This window comes from Buteo buteo, chromosome Z (assembly GCF_964188355.1).
Source record: "Buteo buteo chromosome Z, bButBut1.hap1.1, whole genome shotgun sequence".
NCBI lineage: Eukaryota > Metazoa > Chordata > Aves > Accipitriformes > Accipitridae > Buteo > Buteo buteo.
In genome coordinates, this window is record NC_134204.1 from 66243147 (window position 1) to 66259028 (window position 15882).

Consider the following 15882-nt stretch of genomic DNA (forward strand, 5'->3'; position numbering starts at 1 on the left):
GTCTGTCTACCTAAACTTGCATGAAACCTCTCCACCCTCTCTCTTTTCCAGTTTTCATTTCAATGATACTGAAAACTGGGCTGGGGGGTGGGTGGAGAAAGAAAATAAAGGGTCACACAGAAAAACTGCTCTAGACATCCTATCCCTTTCTTTTTGTCCCTAAAGTTGGCCTATGCCAAAGCAGCTTACTACGGGTGAATTTGCATGAACATAGACACCAAATGTAAAGGCATGTCCCTATAAAACAAATTTTAAAATTCAAACGGATATTAGGTACTTCTAGATCAAAAATATAGACTTCCTTGCGATTTTCAACTGTGGAGAGTGTGGTTCAAAGGAGATCAATTTGGGTCAGTGTGCATTCACAAACAAATTTAAGGCTGGTTTTCAGAACCTCTAAGATATACAAATTCCAGCAGATGGTCTCTTGTGAAACAGTTTTCTCAGAAGAGTACAGGGGCATTCTACTCTAGTGCATAGTATCAAATGAACAACTGCTTTCATGGCTGAGTAGGTAGTTTCTAAAAAGAAAGACTTTTTTTCTCACAAATCTGATCTGTGTTTGTGAAATATGACACTACTATCAATTTTAGAACACACAGAAGCACACAAACTCAAACATGATAACTGGCAGATCTTAATCCTAATCCTATTCCTAATCAGTAAAGCAATTCTGACTTGCAGTTGAACTGACATTTTCAGCTGAGGCAGAAAACTCCATCTCCTTGATTATATTCTTCTCCCCTAAAGTAAGTCTGTTTGGAAGGGTTCTTCTACCACTCATGATAAGCTGCTATTGAGGAACACAGGTTAAAAGTCTATGAAGTCAGAGTGCAAATTTCAGTGACAAGTTCTGCCTTTTGCAATGGAGAGAGGATGTGTTCAGAGGGGTTACAGGTGAAGCAATTAGTATCGATCAGCAGTTCTGTCATAGCTAGGAGAGAGGTGTGATAGAATGCCTTCACTCTGCAGATGTTGACATGGGGTGGTTCCAGAACTTCTTCATAAGAGACCATATATTCATATGAAAATCCTGCCCTGGCAACCTACAGACTGCCCAAATAAGGGAGGCCCTGCTGGTCCAAAAAGGAGTTGCTGCCATGTAACAGCTGAGTAAGAGCTGATGGATGTGTTTTGAGCTAACCATTCTACTAATTAAAAAACAAAGAGCAACTGTCAGTGCTATGAAGGTGTTTTCTAAAAATTCATTATTGTTCTTCATCTATGGGAATAGCTAAATTCCTGAAAAAAAACAGCAGATTCACATGGAATAGTGTTCTTAAACTTCTACAGGCATTGGGTAACTATTTCTAAAACAACTGCATGTTTGTAATGGTGGAATTACTTGGCCTGTGGATGCTCTGTTGTGGCTGAAATAGCCAGGCAGATTGTCTGCAGTTACACAGGGAACAGATCTGTTGATTGGTGAGGCGAAGGACAGCCCAAAGCAAACTGAAAAGAGTGAAAGAAAAAAGTTGCCATCTGCAGACTGAACATCCTATCAGAGAAGTAGAGAGCTATTGAGATACAGGGAGAGCCCTTGCAAATTTACCCTGCTTGGAAATCTGACTGAATAGCTATATTTTCCCTTGATCCTGTTCAGACATCCTGAGTGGTTAGTGGTTGTAGGTGTCTACAAAAGGCTTGTGGATTGTGTTAATGTACCTTTTATTCTTGGTTTGTTCCTTATGTTGGAACTAAACAATACTTTGCTTTGAAAAGGTAATTAATCACAACTGTTAAAGTAAAATACTATGTGTTGAAGAAAGATATACACCAAAGAGAAGGTGAATAGTAGATTTCAATGGAGAACCTGAAAAATCGTACTCAGAAAGATTAGCAAGGGTCAAAACTGTAGCTGGGGCAGCATGGTGAGCAGCTAAAGCTTCCCAGTGGGACTCAGAGTAAAACAAGGACCTTCGTTTACAAAAAAGTTGGAATTAATTTTCATTTCTCATGGTTACAAATCTTTCCTTTTCCTTTTTTTTTTTTCTTTTTCAAGTAACACAGAATGTATAAATGTACATGATTGTGCTGCATATCCAGCTGACTATGCAAGATGCCTAACCACGTCCCTTTTCAAAACCAGGCAGAGGCTAAATGGGGCAGACTCAGAATATACCCCAAATAAAACTGTTAACCCCACCTTGTTGTAGAAAGCATCTTGTAACCATGAAATCTTTCCTACAGCTGAAAATGACACAGAGAGATAGCTTTGCTGAACCAGTTTTTAGTACTTGCCATTTTCTGAAAAAATTTCACGAACGGATTTTATCTGGGCCAAGCTGCGACCTCTGCCAAGGAGTCCTTGGAAGAAGCTGTGCTGCTTCCCAAGCAAGTTCTGTGGGCAGAAGGAAAGACCCTCACTGCTTTCACAAGAACTAATGTAGGTGTGATTTTGTGTGTGTGTATGTAAATTACAGAATCCAAAGAGTTGCCCTTTCTATGAGGCTGAAGATAAGCTCCCTCTCCTTGAAATCTGTTTACAGTTCCTACATAAATAACATGAAGCCTGTTCACTTAAAGATGAGTTACAGTTATGTGTGTAAATTGCATTTCTGTGACAATAAGGGAGTTTTTAGTTCTTGCTGTACAGTAGAAAAGCTTTTTTTAAAAAAAAAAAAAAAAGAATTAGATCTGAAATTGTAAATGCTCTGGACTGATTTCATCCTTTTTACCTTTGATTTATTTGGGGAATGAAGTAATGAACTATGAACCTTTTAGCTAGCTCTAATTTTGCCTCAGCCCCCTCTGCCCCTCATAAATTAGTGTTGTTGTGCATTAGGCACAAATACAGTTCTATCTATTTCAAACCATTTTACTGCCATCTTTTACTACAAAAGAAAATAAGGTTGGGAATTTCTAGTTTTCACCCATTGCTCTTTCAGTCAATTCTGCCTTTCTCATTGTCCACAATGCTTGCTCTCAAATCAGCAATTCTGTTGATTTATTGACAAACCACAGTTTACAGTAAATGTCATCCTAGGGTACCATTATCTGAAGCACATGTACTGAGTGACTGAGTCGGTGTTGTCACAATGGATTATTCAAGACCATACTTTCCAAAACAAGCATACGTCACAAAAAGACCAAACCAACTAGGAAGATTTTTTTTTTTTTTTCAGGATCTTTATCAGCTATCATCTGGGCTCAAAAGAATGAAATAGGAAATGTTAGTGACATGCTGAAGTCACTTGCACCCACTGTAAATTAATTTTTCACTGCACAGAATAGCTTCAGGATTAGATAGGCACAAAGGTGATCTTTACAATTGTTCTTTCTAACCTATATTCTATCTGATTCTACCTTTGCATATGCTTGCACAATTTCATTAGGCTGTATTTACTTGATAATCAAAGCATCTAACGTGGATTAGGTCCTGGTTCCGCCTGAGTCCAAATAGTCACACCAACTCTGGAATTTGCCTAAGCTTCAGATTTTCATGTATTCTTTTCAAATATTGACACGTTTATACTCCCTTTCAAATAAGGAAGTAAAAGAGTTCCTTAACCCTTAGCAAAAGTAATTCCTTTTCTTTATTAAAAAAAGTAAAAGTCTTACACCCAATAACTGTATTTTGCTCCTCAGCTGTTTTCTGACTGTTTTTAGCAACAGATGCATCAGAGAGATAGTGCAGTGTGAGGTTGTTTTGTAAACCAAGCAACCTTTCTTCTAACCGTGGCAGAGTTATACAAGAGGAATTTTAAACAAAAGCATTTCCAGCAGCTAGATAAGCAAGTGTCTTGCTAAGAAAGATGGAAGACTCATGGTAATTCTTCTGCCAGAAAGCAATGGAAAATAAGAGCTGTCATCTAGAAAATGACAAAGCCATTTCTAGTCCCTGTAGATTAGCACTCTATCTTTCGCTGAACAAATATGCTGTTAAAGGTGTTGGCCTGTAAACCAAACACAGAAAAATGTCACACTGGTATCAGAGTGGAACTATTAATCTGTGTTTGAAATGTGTTATAATTATTAAATTGTTTGTATTAGGAGTGAGCTTTCCTAGAAACTCTCTTCTTAAAGAGATAGGCAAAACACTAAACAACTGTAAACAAAATGCTTCTTTTCCAAAGACCTCGTAAAATAAACAGATATGAGGTGGTCCAGGGGGGTGAAAAATCTTGTCCCAGTGTTGATTAGGTCAGTGGCAGAACTAGAGGTAAAGCATAAATTTCCCCAGCTCTCAGTCAGTGACCTATCCATTTGGCCACATGGGCTGATAAGTGATGACACTGAGTCACACACAAAATCATTTGAAATGTCCTCTTTAATTCCTCTGCATCTTTCTCCTGCACATCTTTTTCTCCCTGAAAATCTATCTGCTTCTGGTTGGGTAAGACTTTACCACTGCCCTTCTAATAACACTTTTTTCTCTCTCTGATTTTCCTGCTAAGCCTCTTATTAAACAGAATGGTTTATGCAGCCAGTCTGAGAGATTAGCTGTCTATATAGCTTTTTTAAATTATTCCCCTCCCCCTTCCTCCTATCTTTTGGTCAAAAAATATATAGTATCTATCTGATTATGGCTGGCCTTTGCTCAACCTTTTGTGCAGGGCTGATTTAGATTTTCCAGCTCAGTCACAGCAGGAAAGATAAACCCTGAACCACATGATGATGTTGGCAGTGTCAGACAGTGGAAATGAAGTCTCCAGGGGATACCAATTGACATTTCAACACTTTGGCTGCCAAAGAACGGGCTTGCACAAAAAAAAGTTACAGGGGAAAAAAATGTTAAAAGTCTTGAAAGCTGAAAGCACAGTGAAAAAACTACCATGCATTTGTAAATGGGAAGTGAGTATCTATTTTACTTTATGTGCGTCTTTACATAACAGATGGAGACTGACCTTAGATACTTGTGCCCTCCAAAAATACCGCTTTAAGTTCCCAGGAGTTAAAAGTAACTTAGACATACTTTAAGAACTGAAGTTATATTTAAAGTGGGACTATGATTGGTTTGTTCCAGTGCAAATTACAAGGATGCAAAGCTCCCTTACAAATGCAATTCTTCTGTGAGTTTTACAATGCAGTAGGCCTAATTTTTTCTTCTGCTTTATACTTTTATACTTACACCAACACAGATCCATGGTGTCAGTTAATTCTAATTCACGCAAGCAGCAAACAAGAATCTTCCTGAATGTTTTTGATGGAGAGAAGCTTTTTCTCATCCAACTCCTGCATTTTAATTTTTCTTCAAGTTTTAAGTTACATTTCTTTTTTATTAATTTAAAAAATAAAATTGTGAGAGAACAGAAGAGCATATTCAAGTCATATTAAAACCTCTGTTTGATTTCTTCCACCCCTATTCTTTTTTCTTTCTATCTTTTTCTCTTTCTCTTTTTCTCTTTCTTTCTCTTTCTCTTCTCTTTCTCTTTCTCTTCTCTTTCTCTTTCTTCTTTCTTTTCAATGACATTTCCTATGATGAGCACTCAGAAAGAATAGCTATTGCCTCTCTTGTCAGTTTTGTTTTGTCAGCTCTGAATGCTGGGTCTTGCTTTGCCATTTTCAAGGTCTCTTTCAATCCCTTGAACACAGCTGGTGCTTCAATCAAGAGCTCACACCGTGAAGAAGCTGGCAGTTGATCCCCAACCAACTATGTGGAAGATATATAATATATTTCACAGTACACAGTGGAATACCCTTTTCATTTCATCATTGAGAAAGACTGCTTCACTCAGGAGTCTTCTATACAAAAATATTAATAATGTCCGATTCTCCTAGGGGATGTGAACATTTGGGGTTTGAACTTCAGTGACCTCTGCTTGTCAGGTTGATGTGACTCTAACAAATTCAGCAAAGGGAGCCTTTTTGTGCCTTGGTTTATGGTTTTGTTAGCTTCACTTTTGAGAATGTTTTTTAATCACTTCTTGGAAGAAGTTGTGGGAATTGAAGGCTGTAAAGAGAGTTTGTGGATACCCAAACATCGCAGAACTGCATAATTGAATTGTGCTATAGAAGGAATGCTAAAAGATCTGAATATTCCCACCTTTGTTTTCATTAATTATATTTCAGTTATCAAAGACACAACTGAAAAATCTTGCTTTTCCTTTTGTTATGTGTTTACTCTTTAGCGTATTAGTCGATGCACTTAGAAATTGTCACACAAAATTCCCACTAGCTTAAGTAAGGACTGCAGTGTGAGTGCAAATCTGGGAATGTTGCAAGAATTTTTGCACCAAGTACTCCCTTTAGAGGGGAAAAATCATCTGGCACTGAAGCATGAGGAGCAGGACTCACAGCAAGCAGGGCTGATGTCTAAGAATGGCTTGTGAACCAATGCCTCTTGCAAGCCATTGTTTTGATTATGGAAAAAGGGATTGCAAAGGCCAGTGTGTGCACAGGAAACCTGACAAGTCCATCTCTTGTAAACTAGAGAGGATCTCTGTGGTACTACTTGCTGTGTTAATCTGGTCCTGCAAAGCATGTGATTCTCTAAGATGATTGAGAGTCTTTAGTTCATATTAGCCTTGTTGATCTAGGATCTTAACACTCAAGCAAGAGAGTTCATTCAGTTCTGCCTTCCTCTTATGCAGTGAGGTAAAGGAGTTCTGTGAAGCACTTTCTTTCTTGATTTACATGTACAATCTAAAGTAATGTGCTTATTAGCATATTTGCTTCTAAAATGTGCACATTTTAAAGTCCGTTGGAATATGTTAGAAATGGTCATAAAAGAGAAACGTTCACCCTCTTTTTATATAGGGTATAAGTATTCATTCCTACAGTTCCTTATTTTAGGATCAGGCAAAACAAAGACACCGGGGGCTCTTAGAATTGTAAAGAATATATTGAAAAGAAAACATCCATCTGAGTGTGAAAAATCTGAAGCCCATTTAGTAATGAGTTTGGGGAACCCTGCATTTTTGCTTCAAACACAGAAAACCTGCCAGATGGAGCCCTTTTCCAGCAACACCCAAAGTGAGTGGAATGTACAATATTTACAGAAAACTGCCTGCTTAAGTGGTTTGGTGTGCTAATAGGACATTTTTTTCTTCTCTTTGATTTTCTATATTCTCTTCATTTCTCTACTCCCTCTTTCCCCTGCATGAAATGACAACCATGGCTAGTTTAGCAAGTTAAGATGTCAGTGTAGGTTTCCTCTACTACAAAGGAGACACGCCACTGTCAGTGACTGATCTAACAGCAGGCTCAGTGGCCTGATAGCTGAAAGCTGTTCAGAGCTGTCCTTGGGCTTTTCTCTTTCTTCTTCACCTCTTCAGAGTAATCCTACCTTGTCTGGGGAATGGCTCCACTCCTTATCTTAACACCCAGATGCTCACTGTAAAGAAATTGCTTTTCTCTTAGACAATTCAGTTTGCAAATTTTCCAAATACTAGTTCCAAATATTCGTTTAACATTAGATGAAGTAAACTGCACATGTTTTACAAAGGCTTAAGTGCAGCACTCTAGCCAACATTTGTAAGGGTAAGATGCACTATCACCATAGTGAGATTTGGTCAGTCTGGGAATGCTTTCAATATAGCTAATGAATGGACATGCATAATTTCGCAATTACTTGACCTGAGGGGAGACAGTTCCCATCTTTAATTTCTCTAATTTTATTTTAAACATAACAATTCACCCTGTCTATGCAGTTATGTATTTAATTCATACAGAAAAGATACACTACCTATATTTAAACAACTTGCTAGGTTTGCATGGAACAAATATTTTGGTTTTTATACAGATTCGTGGTGAATCATACTAAATTGAGACAAAAGGTCCACTTTTTCTAATTCTGTACCTACAGCTAACAAGAATGGAAAATTCTGACTGAGTAGGAATTGCAGATGCCTCATTTCCAGACATTTTAAACTTCAGTTTTTAAATAGCCAATAGCTGAAACACCTTATCTTAAAAATAATAGCTTTCCTGAGAATTTAATTAGGTCATCTACAGGGGTTATCTCTGGCATTCTGAAATTAGCTTTGGTGCAGACACTTGGGAGGACAATTAGGACCCATCTTATTAGCACTGAAGGTTAAAACTCCAGTACTGTCTTGTATCAGGACATAATCTTTCATGCTTCACAGCTCTAGTTTTCACAATGAGCTGCAATAGAAACAGTAGAGGGGGGAAGGGAAAAGAGCAGAACTGAACGAGCTAAATAAATATCCAGTTTAAGGAAGTTCCTTCAGGCTTTTTATGCAATGAACCTGATAAATATGACTCAGAAGAAGAAACAAGGCTGGTGGGGATTGGTGAACTACAATTAGATCCAACAAATCCTCTTAATTGAATTCCAAAAATGATGTTTAAAGAACAGGGTATTTATATGGTATTGAAATACATCCTTTATTTTGCGGAGGAATGTTAAATATAAACTGCATTAAGAATTCTTGTGGTAATCAGATACACTTGTTCAGAATGAAATTGTCTTATTTTCATTTTGGTTGGGAAGTACCATGCTTTGACAGCTGTACTGATATTAAGCATGAAAGTTATGAGAATGAGTTCGTGCTCACTTGATAACTATGGAAAAGATTTCACATCTCATAATCTCTACTTAAAAATACACACTATATTACACAGTTGTTGAACATGGCCTGTTTCTAGATTCAACATAATCAATTGTTTGCAAAGATTTTTGTTTCAGGGAGATAAGTATTTCATAAACCTGCATTTTCCTGTGATAAAAGGAAGTCATCCTATCTGCTTGCTGGCTACACAGCCTTTTCATAGGAAGCCTCCTTCCCATGTGCATTGTGCAATAACAAGTAAAATGACCCCCTGGGGTCATGGGATAACACTCATGGGTTGCTGCTTGCTTTTTTTTTGCCTTTTTTTTTTTCTCCCCCATTTTTCTTTTTTTTTTTTTTTTTTCTTTTTTTTTAAGTGGCACCTGCTGTGTGGTTCTCAACATAAATAGAGACTGCTTGCAGCAAATCACAGATGTTTTACACACTGGAAAAATGGACAGGAAACAATCACTAAAGGAAAAGCAGAAGCAATGGGGGAGGGCAAAGGAGGAGAGAAAAGAAACTTTGTATTACATTTTCTTGGTATTTTCTTACTTAGCAGTGATCTGGTGCTCTACTGCTGTTAGTTTTTAGTTAAAACCTTGCTTAGCACATGCAGGATTACTTTGCTGTTGTTACGGTCTCCCTTCATGAACATCGAGCCAATCAATAATTGGTTTTCCTGTGGAGATGTGGGAAGCGGGCAATGCTTGTTTGGCTTTCTTTTTAATGGATTAATAAAAACAATACAATAAAATACATTGAAAACTACTCATATTTCCAATTTTCTCATTGTTCATAAAACTCTTTTAATACAGTTATATCTGATTGAATTATATTTATGTAGAACAAAGAAAACCAGCAGACTGTGGAGATCTATATGAAAGGCAATCAACAGCTCTGCTAAGCAAGAGGAGAAAATACTTTGTGAGCTGCCCTTTCAGACACTATATTGTTTTTATTTTGTGTAAAATCTTCTCTTGTGCCCCCTGGCCTCTCATAGCTCTTCCATGCAAATTCAGTATATTTCAGCTTTGGATATGGGATGGATATGAATCACAGCTCCAAGACCCTTAGGAAGGAGAAAGAAAGCTTGAACGAAAAAAAAGATGATCAGTCATTTTAGAAATGTTGCTTTTTATGATGTACTGAAAGCTGCAGACCCATGGACATGCCATCTGATACTGTAGGGCAGAACTTCTCATCAAACAGTTTTTCCAGTGATGACAGGATTCTATTAGCTATATTAACTTTGCTAAAGAGTGCTAGAGATGATTGAACAATTATTAATAGAAAACCAAATACTACAGAAATAGCAGCTAAACTTAATAACTGCTTTTCTGTGTGTGGGTTTTTTTGTTTGTTATGGGGGTGTGTATTGGTTTGTTTGGGGTTTTTTACTTTATATTCTAAACATTGCATTGTCTTTTCAAAATAATTGAAGTATAATTTCTCTGAACCTTTGGGGGGGCTTCTCCTATTTGTGTGGGGATTCTGTGTCTTGGTCAAGCTGTCAAGATATGTTCTGTACACAGACAGTGTCTCAGCTCCCTGGCAGTGTAGTCAGGAGGTACCCCAGAAGGCTATGAGTACAAGGCTGTTCTATAACAACCTCACAGCAATGATCTGCCGAATAGGTCTGGAGGATCATTGCCTGCAGTCTCCTGGCTAAGACTTGTGGGAGGACTGTTTCAGTAGGTTTTTACCAGGAATGCCTTGTGACACCACATATCAATGCGTGCTTGGAATAAAGCTGAGGAGTTAATACAAACTTCAGAATGGCTTAAGGACATGCAAATATAATCAGGTTATCTCAGGGTTAATAAAGAAAATGAGTCAGAAGCATCTAATCTCTAGGTCCCAAAGAAGACCTCCTGGAAGATGAGTTTGCTTCAGTTTTTCCCCTACCCTGTTTACCTTTTATTATTTAGCTAATTTTTTTCTGATTGTTCCATATTCCTATGGCTAAGATTAAGAAAGTGTTTTGCCTTAAGAAGGCCCTGGGGCAATATATGCCTTAGTGTTCCTCTGTCACATCAGACATCAAACACACTAGGTCTGCTTGGCAGACAGGACTGATGCCTCTTGCAAGGTAAAAAGTCAAACAAATTATGGGAACATATGGAACAAAGGTGCCACTGCTTTTGACTTTTAATGTGGTTTTCTGCGTGTAGTAAGACATACTTGACCACTGGTTTCAGTGGACTGCCCACCAGAAAACCCAATATCTCGGGTGTTGCAGTTGTGTGAGCTACTGTCTCCCTCAGACTTTTCTTAATTCAGATTAGACCATCTGCGGTGCTGATTTCATTCAAGGCAGAACTGAGATCTCCTAAGGAAGGGAGCTGGGCACTATACACAGCAATACATAATTATCTCCCCAAGGCTGATCTAATTGACCTGCTGGCTATAGGGGTTACTGACAGCTGAAGTAAAGTGTGTTCTTTTCTCCGGAGTGAGCAGTTTGCAAGAGTGCGTCTGTGTAGTGACCACTCAAGGGTCTTCTCTAATCTACCAAGTGAGATGTAGCCTCCCTTCTACAGGGCCAATTAACAGTGCCCTTCCAATCATAACATGCATTAGCCCATTCACTACCAATGCAATTTTGCATACAGTATCTGTGGGTATAATTTGCTAAGCATGAAGATTGCTGTAGCAAAGATAAATATCTCTGTGAAGCAAATCTCCACTGTTTTAATTTCCAGTATATTTCTCTTTCACACTGCCTGGTTTCAGGATTCTCCTTGTTTTTCTTCAGCAAAAATAAATGCAGCTTTCTTTCAGATTCTGAGATCTGAAGAATTAGTACACAGATCTCTGTTTTTAGAGCAAGTATTGAAAACACAATTGCAAAATCAGAAGGCAACTTCGCTCCAAGTAGCTGAGATCATGAAGTCAGCAATTTCATCTGTGAAGGAGGTTTCAAGGAAAAAATTAAAAAGTGACATGTTTAGTTTGGCTTATACAGAGTACCCTTATCAGTGAAAATTACTGACTGTCCCCATACAATGTGCTACCTTTTCAAGAATACATACTCAACCCAGTCAAAAGCCTTTCTGTAAGGTTAAGGAGGCAGATGACTGCTGTAGCCCTCATTAACTTGTATAAATCTGGCATTTAACAATGTATATAATCATGAAATAAAGCTTCTTCAACCTTAACAGCATATCTGTCAATACTTACCAATCTGAACAGTCAGACTAGTTTCAGGTAAATGAATATAAATGAGAGGTAGTAATACCATTTTGAAAGAAAAGTCCAAAAAGGAAGAGGCCTTAAATTTGTATAGTTCTACTCCAGAAATTTTGCTTCATACAATAGCATGTACATCTTAGTCTTCTCTTTTAACACTGTAAATCTTGGGTAGGGAGTGCATGAACTAACTGTTTATCAGAAATAATGAGTCATGTTTTACCTGAGGCTGTAAAATTCTTAATTTTACTGTGCAAAAGGTATACAACCTCCTTTGATTAATGATACTGGGAGTCATAATTTGTATTTGTGTGAAATTAGAGATTGGGATTGGATTTTTTTTCCTGTAACCCCTTTCTACACACCTTTTTACATAGTCTGAGTTGGTGACTTGTTTCACTAACTTTACATAAGAATTGTAATATACTTCAAAAAAGATTTTCATTGTTGTCAATTTTAAAGTGAGAATGAGCTGATTTTATGTGCTAAAAAGTGACAAAGGGTGGTTTTGTTGGGCTATGTCTACACAGCTGAAGGCAGGCACATGAGAACTCACTCCAAACCAACTAGACCTGAACTTGGTCCAAACTAGAAGCTGTGTAACCACATTAGCATGGCACTGAGCCCAAGCTAATAAGCCCTGCTAAGAGGCACTAAAGCAGTTACACAATTTTTGGATCAGAGCTGGCTTGCCTCCAGCTAGCTTGGAGTGTAACCAGGATGATCTCAGGTTTGTCAGGAAAAGGCAGTATAGACAGAGTCTCAGATCCCTGAAACATGCAGGCTTAACCTGTACTCTAAACTTGGTTTGTATCTTAGTGTAAGAAAGAAATACGGAGCAGGCAAATGTGAGAACTGCAGATTTTAATTAGGGATATTTAGGAAATAAAGTAGTACTTGTATATTCTAGTTACTATTCTTTCAACTTGTTCCATTAGCAGATCCATCTGAGAGATGGGTTTTTAAATACCATTTGAAGGGAGGGCGCAAACGATATGTTCATAAGACTTAGGCAAAGTTAGTAAAAAAATTGTTGTCCAAGTCTTTAATTTTCTTTTGTCACATGTTTAACACATTTTTTTTTCCTCAGTTCAAAGCCATTCTGCTTCATTGTCTCCTGTCACTTTTCCTAGGTGCCAGAATCCATTCTTATATTAAATTCATCTATTCTTGTGGCTAGACCTTGGGATGAATTTCTGCTAGCTTCATAAAGTAACTCCTTGAGCTTGCATGCTTTCTTGATGGCAAAGGGACTCAATTTCTTGAGGCCTCCTTCTCTTTTGAAATTGTTGGTGTGGGAGTGGTGCTGGAGACACAGAGTCATGAGAACTAGAAAGGCTTATTACATCCTAAGCCTTGTTAATGTAATTATGAGTACTCCTTCCCTAGATACTTGAAGGATGATGTACTTTTACTCAGTTGGCCACAAAAAGGCTTTGAAGAGACTGATTCTTTAGAAGGGTACCAGCAGAGCAGAGCATCAGGTTCCTCTGTTTGTCTGTCATACAGTGTGAGTTCTAGTGTATTTTAAGTCCTATTTGGTCTTCTATAAAGCAAATTCTTTAATAACTAGTTCTTCACTTAAATCACATTAACAATATACCCCCAAAAGTATTCTCCTGAGTATTCCCATTTTTTAAAAAATGACAGCTTCTCTATAGAGAGAAAAGAGCATTTGAAATAATGTTGGGTATTTTGCCAAGTCTCTCAAAAGAGTAACACTTCCACTTTCTCAGCTCTGTCTCATTAAAATTGTATTCTAATTCTGTCTCAACTCGGTCTCTTTGCTTCATAAGTCATTGCCTGCTCATTACTTGTAGTGTGAGAGATGAAATTTATTCAAACCTGATAGCAGGGATAAAGAATTGAAAGGCAGGCAGCTGGGAGAAATGAAATTAGCTTATTCTAATGCTTTTTTGACAGGATTTTCTTCATTGCCATGGGTTACTATAAGTGTCAGTTTGGATTTGTGGTACTGTCTTTGTTAGGTTTGTGGGGGATTTTTTAAAACAGTCTTAAATGCTAAACTATGCTTTCCTTTGTCACATCGGTTGAAATAACGTTCAATGTCTGTGTTGATAATATGGTCAAATACTACTTGCTACAGTAGTCTGTAATTATTTTATCATTATAGTTGTCTAACAAAGATTAAATTTTTGCAATTATTTGGAAGTAGATTCTTCAGCCCAGTATTTAGATAAATAGGATACACTCAGTAAGGTCTGGGCAAATTATAGAAAATGCAATATAACTTATATGCAATTTAATGTGGAATACAGAGGGGAGCTGAGCTTTCTAACCCAAATATTTTCTCTCAAACTTTAAATGTCAAAAGAATACACTAAGGAATTTCTAATTTTGAATATAGGAGAGTATTAGAAGCAAATTGACTTAAAGCACAGCACTTTTCCATTATAAAATTGAGTTGTTAAGGAATTATATGGTCTAATTACTGAACTTGGTATTTTTGACTACTTGGATTATGAACAGATATTGTCATTAACTAGCTAATTAAATTGACTGCAATAACAAGCAGTAATTTAGAAATATGTTCTAAATTAGTTTTTATATGAAAGCAAAGTCTTTGTTGATCTGTGCATGTGATTAATGTCAAGTGTCATGAATTAGCTCAGGGATCTCTGGTGGAGGAAGGGCATTATAAAGCGAAGTATCTGTGTATTTGACAGAAACAGATGCAGTCAGAGAAGCAGTTTCTATTCAATTAAAAATCTGAATTAGAAAATGTTAATAAGTATGCACACATGTATTTTCTGGAAGCATACAACATAATGGCTCAGTATGAAGAAAGTGAATTAATACTTTTCTCTCTAAAGACAGAACATGTTTCAGCTGCAATGCAAGTGATTCTCTCACCCCAGAATCTTCCTGCTTGAATTACTTCACATTTTGCAACTCAGAAAATGAAACATAGGGTTCTTAATCTTTATATGTTTATATACTATGAACACCTTCAAGTAAGTTGGTTGTTAACATCGGAAATGGCCTGTTAATTAAGCATGGTGTCTTAAAAGCTTTTAAGAACACAAACATGAACATGCCCTATGTATTGCATTTGGATTTGTGGTACTGTCTTTGTTAGGTTTGTTTGCTGTTGTTTTTAAATACACACTAAATTAAATGTGAAAATATACTTTCCGCTGTCACATCATGTGAAATAAAGTTCAGTACCTGTGTTCAAAATGCACTGAGACTACACTGAACATAATTCCAAGCAGAGCAGCTTGACTGGGATAGTCTGCAGAAAATATATGCTATTGGGACCTAAAAACTTGATCAGTAAGGGGAGTCTTTATTCTAGATTTTGCTTTCTCTTCCTGTGTAACAGTCATGGCATACTATTCCTGTATTCCTTGTTCGCTGTTTGAATGTTAGATGCTTTGGATGAAATGGTTGATCCGTGGTTGGTGTCAAATATTTGACACCAATGAGGTAATAGGAGACAAATCCCAGAGGACTGATGAGCTCAGCTGCAGTAGTCCAAGCGTCACCATCCTCAGTAATCTCAGCTGGGAACAGAAAAAATGTCATCTCAGGTATCAGTCCTCCTTTTAGTAACAAAATCCTGTAAGGAAACAAGGGAATGGTAAGAACTAGATTTTCTTTTTTAGTCATTTATCTTTATAGAAACAGAGAGGTCCTTGGCAGTTTAAGATTTCTAGGGTCGATTAAGGTAAGGAGTGATAGACAAGTGTAAGGTTTCTCTTTCAAAGACCACCTTAAAACAGTTTTAACAGAAGAATCATAACTCTAAAAAACATTTTATATTATACAGCTATGTATGCTCACAGCCATATACCATAAATTGGGCAGTAAATTATAAAGATAATTTTATTTATCTTGCACTGATAAATAAGAACCAGATTTTGCATTTATCTGAATCAAATGAAATCTCAGTGTATAATCAATTCTTCAGTTTGATCATGAAAAATCAAAGCATGTATACCTGGTGTTAAATAAAATGGAAATAAGTTCTTGAAGGAAACTATTTCCTGAAAAATATTTGCATTGAACAAGATGTTTTGCTTCATCACAGGGAAGCAAATCTCACAGCTATGAGATTGGATTACAACTTGATTCTCATAATTCTCAAGATAAATGGGCTAAATACTCTCCACCATAAGACTTGAGAGAACCTGCCTAGGAAGATGTAGGTCCATTACTAAGTGGGTTTTTTAAAATAATTAATGAACTTGAGGGACAGTTGGCACAAAAA